Genomic DNA, 6,957 nt, shown 5'->3' with positions numbered 1-6,957 from the left:
GGCATAGGGGGCAGATGGCAGAGCTCTCCCCACAGTGACTAAAGTGGCCAGAGACTACCCTGGCTTGTGGGAATTCCCCAGCAGTGAATCCTTCTGCATGGAAGGATAATACAAGATGAATTAAACAAACCAGATAATTTGGCCCTGAGATGCTGTAATTGTGAACAAACTGTCCAGAACAGAAATGTTTAGAAAACACAAACCTCACAGTCCTCCCTGACTTTTGATTTTCTTTTCCCCATACTGAATCCATTAATTTAATTAGATATTTTGAACCAGGACTTAAGGAAGGACTTAACTCTGAGGTACTGACTGCTACAAATTCTTACAAGCACTCCATGGGTGGGATTTTCAAAAATACTCTGAGGTGGCCTGTGGGAGAATCCCATTTTTCTTGCCTAATTCAGTGAGTGGAATTTTATTTTCTGCACTTACATTAACGAAACAGGACAGGCTGTAGCAGATAATAACTGATATCACCACAATTTGAAAAACACATATTTAAATAAATATATAATCCAGTCTTCTTACAAATTGTGAAACTGGACAGCCTGCAACCATCTGGCACTTTGAAAACATCTATAAGGACAATGTTTTTTCTCTAAAAGTACCACCCTCTAACTGCAACCATCACAGAAAGCCCCTTCTCAAGCTGATCTTTATTCATTTTTCAAAGTACATGTGAAAAAAATAAATGCTATTACCAGTGCAAGCCAAAATATTTACAATTGCATCTTTAAATCACACCCTATGTCTGCTTGTATGAATATGGGCAATAGCAAAAACTGTGCATCTCAGCCCCAACAAGTTTTAATACATCATTGATTGTAGGGAAAAATAATAATAATAATAAAAAAAAAAATATGGGAGGTTGCAGTCATTTCACAGTGAAGTTGCATGCCAATTATATTTCCCTTGACCTGGCTTTGAAGGCCCAGTAGTGGACTCCTACTGAAATGGACTCCAGTAATAGGTATCCCCAGTCTTAAAAAGTTGGTGGCAACCATCAGTTTTTATGTTTAAGGCAAGTAAAACCACTAATTTCATCAAAGTTGAACCACAGGAGGAAATAATTAAAAATTCCTTCATGAAGATAGTCTTCATAGGGACAGGATATCACCTCTTCTTAGCCTTGTCCTGTACTAATTCACTGTAGGAATACAGAAGGAGCTGAAACACTATGCTTGGTTGTGTAAGTAGCTTTTTTTTTTTTTTTTTTTTTTTTTTTTTTCATTTTTAGCTGTATTACTAATGCAGGTCTTCAGGGGCAGAATTATCCAGAGTCAGTGGATGTAGTCATGTGAGGCTCTGCAAGTCGAGCTCAATTTTTGACCTCAGATCAATTAAGGAAAACATCACAGTCTTCTCTTAAGTCCCATTTTTACTACCCCATGGACAGACAGAACTGGTGATAGGCAGTTTCTTCTCAGATCTTCCTTTCTAGCTTTCTAGAGGTGTTCCAGTTCAGAGCTGACATGTGACAGAACTGGCTCGTAAAACTTAGACAGGGATTGCATTTATACCTATTGTTACTTTGTAAAAAGCCAAACACATGTCTAGTCTAAATAGGTGCTTAACTTATTGGTGCTTAATTGTGCTCTTTTGATGAAAATGGGAAATAGGCACATGGTCAGTGTTCTTCTGAAAAAAGACACTTCTTTAAAAGGGAAGTCAAAGTGACTGCTCAGACCAGCATCCTGCATTTAAAACTCACTAATATTTTTTGCAGTCTAGGAAGACTAATTGCTGTCATGTTTAGAGCTGGGCACAGAAACACTGAGTGAAACATCTGTTCCCCTGAGTCTGTTCATTAGTCAGAATGGAGAAATGCCATGGGACTTCAGCTGTTTGGAAGATGTTCTGGTAGAAGCCAACCAGGCTGCCTTTACCTCCTGCCTGCTCCCCTGCTTGCTTGGCTTCCTGTGCTTCTGTGCATCTTCTGCTGATAATGCAGTTTCATAAAGAATTTTTAACCAGACTGTAGTCAGATTCTGAAGTGACAAAGTTCTCTGTGGGAGAGAATTAATCTTCTTCCTAATCCTTTCTGGTTACTTAAATTTCTGTAATGTCCATGACTGAGGTTATAATTCTCCAATGTGGACTTCTGCTGAAAGGTGAAATGATGTAGAAAGCTGGTATAAAACTGATTAATGTAGAGCTAAATGCAAAATACGTGTTTTAAATAGCTGTTTTACCCTGTAAATAATCTGTCATTTTATGGGTCGTTGAAGCCATCTCACTTGCTAGTATGGATGCAAGTGATGAAAAGATAAGTGTGTCGCAAAAAGATGACAGTTTTGGACATAAAATAGATTGAATTTTACTTCACTGAGTAAGAAAATTAACACTGATCATATAAGACATGTAATTATTTTTCCATGGTCTTTCCAAAGAAAGAATATGCTTTTACTGCACAGTAAAATCAGCTTTAAGAAATTATACAGCTGTGCTAACACATACAGTGTGCAGTCTATGTCCTTTGTTCTTTGGGTGCTTTTCCAGACTGCAGTAAATCTTCAGGGTAGCACTCTTAAACTTAATTTTGGAATATTTTTAACAAACTTGTTCTAAGTATTTCTAAGTATCTAACAGAATAGGCAGCCTTTTTTTTAAAAAAAAAAAAATCACTAATTTTATTTTTTATCATTCAGTATATTTTTCCTCCATGGTACATCATGATGAGAATTTTTTGCTACCTGCCAAAGTGAATGCAGTCTTTCTGATCATATTTTATTTTTTTCCAAAGAAACTTTGTTTCTTCTTATAAAATAACTTCCTCCTTCTGCTAGTATTGTTCACTAAAGGAAATTGGAATATTATGAATAATAATAATAAAGTGTAAGAAAACTGTAGTGCACTAATTGAAGAAGTACTGTGAATAGTACAGTAGTCAAAGAAGACTGCATTATATGGACAAGAAATCTCTCTTTGTGGCTTTGTGTTTGACTGTGGGCCTGTTTCTCAGTGAGAAGTTGTCACAGACATGTTTTTCTATCTTGATTATTTTTCTAAGGCTTTTTAACTACCATCCTTATATTCTTGATGAAATGGACAAATTATCCTTTTATGTCTAGGGTCAGTAGAATACACAGTTACCCTGTCTGTACGTAACAATCCCTTACAAAGCAAAATTTAGGAATAATAGGGGATCTTTCAGAAAAGACAGAGATTCTTTAAGGGTTTCCTTTAAAAAGAAATGTAAATTTTGATCAACATATCTTTTCCTCACCTTTACCTTTGAATATGAATTCTATCTCTAAAACCTTGTGGCTGTCATGTGAGTAGCCATGAAATCCCAAGCTATACCTTTATGGTTGTTACTTTGTCTGTGGAAGGCAGTAGCCTAGATCAATATTGCCACAGACTTTTCATATTGTCAAATCAGAGCTTTGGTTTGGCACAGGAATACAGGGAAAAAAAAGAAAGTGGCTGTCAAGCAAGCAAAGGTAATGCAACTCTACTTCATTTTCAAATATTAGTATGGAGAAAAAATATTTTCCTCTCCTGGATGGATTATTTTGTATTTAAGCACTTTTAGTTCTTCTTTCTCTCTCTCTCTCTCTCTCTCTTTTTTTTTTTTTTTTTTCCTGCTTAGGTGACCTTGACTGAATAGCAACTAGACAAACACAAACCTCTGTGAAAAGCCAGTATTTCATTCTGGCTTCAAATCAAACTTCTTCTGCAGAAATTTATTTTCATGTCTGAAGTGGATTTCCTATTGTTTTTGACAAGGGTGGGAACTAGATCTGGCTACCTATGTCCAACGGGCTTATATTTCATGACTTAATTATTTTACTGTTTATAATGTTTATCCATTTTTAAAATTCAAGATGTCAGGACAGGGCAAGGAAATATGGGTTCTATGGTCTAGAGAGTTTATACTTCTGCCATTCCTCTGTTGTACTTTTGCTTTAGGGACCTGGGCAGGTTATACAGTAATGTTTAGAATTTACTTTGCACTTCCATAGGACAGCGTTCTCCTGCACATAGGAAAGCCAGTTCTGGAACAACATAAAACAGGCTCCTGCTTATCTTCAGGGTCTCAGCTTTCATTTAAAACAAACAAATTAAAGGGCAAATTAAAAAAAAAAAAAAAAAAAAAAAGTGATTTGTAGACTACAACAGTGAGCATTGTAATGCCTAACATTTATACATCCAGATTCCCCTTGGATTCCATGGCAGTTGTCACTCAGTGTCGAGGACAAACACCATCCCATGCAGGGATTTCCTTAGTCAGCATTATCAGTAAACAACCAGCAGGTTGTCAGACCTGGGACCTGCTGCATGCTGTGGCAATTTTCCAGAAGAAAATGCTTATTCTCACTGTTTTTTGTTGGTGGTGGTAGTGGTCGTTTGTTTTTGTCAATACTGTACTGTATTAGGTATATTCTTCGCATGTTCCCTTGTTCAGGGTGAAGAAAAATCTTTTCCTTGTTTTACGTATGTGTAAATTAGGCATCAAGTTCATAGGATCACAGGGTAACTCAGGTTGGAACAGATTTCAGACATATGAAGAAACAAATTTATATACACAGAAAACCATTTTTTATATACACAGAAAACCAGAGATTTTAACTTAATCTTAAATGTGCCAGGGATTTTTGTGCAGCCATGTGCCTGCATGGGAAGCCTTTGGTCGGAATATTGAAGCCTTTTTTTTTATTATTATTATTTTTATTTTTTTTCTCTCTTTATTTATTTATTTTGTTTTTCAATGCCCAAGAAGCAAATATTGTCATTTTCTTGTTATCTTAACAGCATATAGACTTTACTGTTCTTGTTTTGTATGATGTTGTTTTTTCAAACCTCTCGTTACGCAGGCATGTACGTACGTGTTTACAAATGTGTGCACACAAATATTTGGACTACAAATGTAGAATGAAATAGCAATTCTCCAACATGAACTATCTCATTAACTTGTAGGATGCTAACTCTAGTTCTTTGTTCTAATACTGCAAATGTCCACTTGTTAAATAGTTTAATGTTCAGAAGACTACATAAGTGGTAACTGCTTTCAAAAGTGTGGAAAATCTTGAAGTAAGAGACAGGTATTTCACAGACAGCAGATATGAAGTATTGTAAAAGCACAGAAACAAGGTAGAAAATGAGCGTTTCAGAAGACCAGTCATATCTGGTAAGTATTTTGCTTGACTTAGGCAAAGGAAGTTAAAGATTCCCCCAAAACACCCTGTAAAATCAGACTACTTACAGAGAAAGCTGGAATTAAACTTACAGCTTCAGTATATGGCACTCATTTGAAATTCGTGTGTTTGATCTGATTATTATAGGTGTTGGTCTTTAGTCCAAATAACACATTATTTAACCAGAATTGCATAGAGGAATGTTTATGTATCCACCTAATTTTGCACTGTAGAAGTACAGAATATACAGAGGGATATCCTGCAAAAGTGTCATTCAACTGTAACTGGCCACACTCTTCCAGGACAACTTCAAAATGCATAACAGCATGTAGCTAAATACACCACCACCTTCTGAGCAAAGAGTGGTGGTCCCCAGCAAGTGTTCTTCTTGTGTTTTTATCCTATCCAAGCAAAATATTATCCCAAGGAGATCCTATTATCGTGTTCCAGTCTCTCTCTATTCACACCACCTCACAGAATATGTGAAATTCAGGAGTACTCACACCCATGTACTGTTAACATGCTAACAAGGATAAGGAACCAAACCTACTTTAACCAGGCTGCCTTTAGGAGCTTTACCAGAGCAGAACCCTGCCATTACTGGCATTTAATGCCTTTTAGCAGCAAGATATCCTCAGTGACTGTTTTTCAAAGGAAGTAAGCATTAATTGTGGACATGGTTTCATCCAATCATCTCAAGAGATCAGAAGAGTCACAGTCACAACATTTTCTCTGAAAACCTGTCCTTCTCTTTCTCAATGGGAAAATAAACCCCACTGTTCACTTTGGTGTCACTGCTTTGAAGTTTAGCATGTTATGATTCAGACTGGTTGGCAATTCTCTCCTGACCTCATCATAAGAAAATTGAATTTACCTTGCAGATAAATAAATCCAGGCTTCCCCTGGGTCCAAGGGAAGAACTGAAAGATGAACTGTATGTGTATATGGCTTTTCTGCACTGCATTCAGCAGAGTGCATTGGCACTCACATAAGGGAGTCAGTGACAGGGCTGGAAACAATCTGGTTGTGCTGTGGTCAGCTCTCAGTTGCGGAAAAAGCTGTTTACAGAGAACATTTAGCATCTCTCTAATAAACCATTTGTAAGTATTATGAAGGGAACAGCACTAAGATATCCTGAACAAGAACTCTGATTCAGGAAAACATTAAAATGTGCCTAAATGATTTACTGATATATTTGAAGCATCAGCTATCAATCAGAGCTCATTTTCTTTGATGCTGTGCAAACACTGTCCCTTTTTTTGTCTCACAACAAGAACCTAGGTAATCTAATGAATCTTTTTTAAGAGTCCTGTACTCTGTTCTTTATTATTAGCTTGCCCAAGTCACTTAACTTCATTTATGTTATATTTGGGTGAATAGTGTAAAAAAAAATCTGCAAATTTTTTCAAACTAAGAATTATGGAGTGCACTGTCTGAGGGGAATTGCAGACTCAGGTAACTGTTTTATCAGTATGTTTTCTTCCTAGAGCTGCCTTGAATTTGAAGTTATGAAAGTAAAATCCTTTTTCTCTATCAATGATCATTTCATTAGAGCTCAGTTCCATTTCATATTTACTACAAAACAGTTCATGAAATTGGGTTAGAAAAATGTGTATGATTTCCCATAACTGTAGATAAATTCCTTACCCTTCCCTTTTACTGAGTGAGTAGTTCTCTCAGGCACTTGTCAGGGTGTGGAAAACCTGCTTCAATTTCCTCATCTTCTTGAAGAAAACTTTACTCCCATTTCCTAGCTTTCAGCTTTAAAAATTCTGATGCTAAATGGTTATCGTAATGCTTAGCTAAAGGAAGGGAC

The sequence above is a fragment of the Oxyura jamaicensis genome, chromosome 3, assembly GCF_011077185.1.
Source record: "Oxyura jamaicensis isolate SHBP4307 breed ruddy duck chromosome 3, BPBGC_Ojam_1.0, whole genome shotgun sequence".
Taxonomy (NCBI): Eukaryota; Metazoa; Chordata; class Aves; order Anseriformes; family Anatidae; genus Oxyura; species Oxyura jamaicensis.
The sequence above is the reverse complement of the archived record's forward strand: the minus strand, read 5'-3'. Positions refer to the sequence as shown.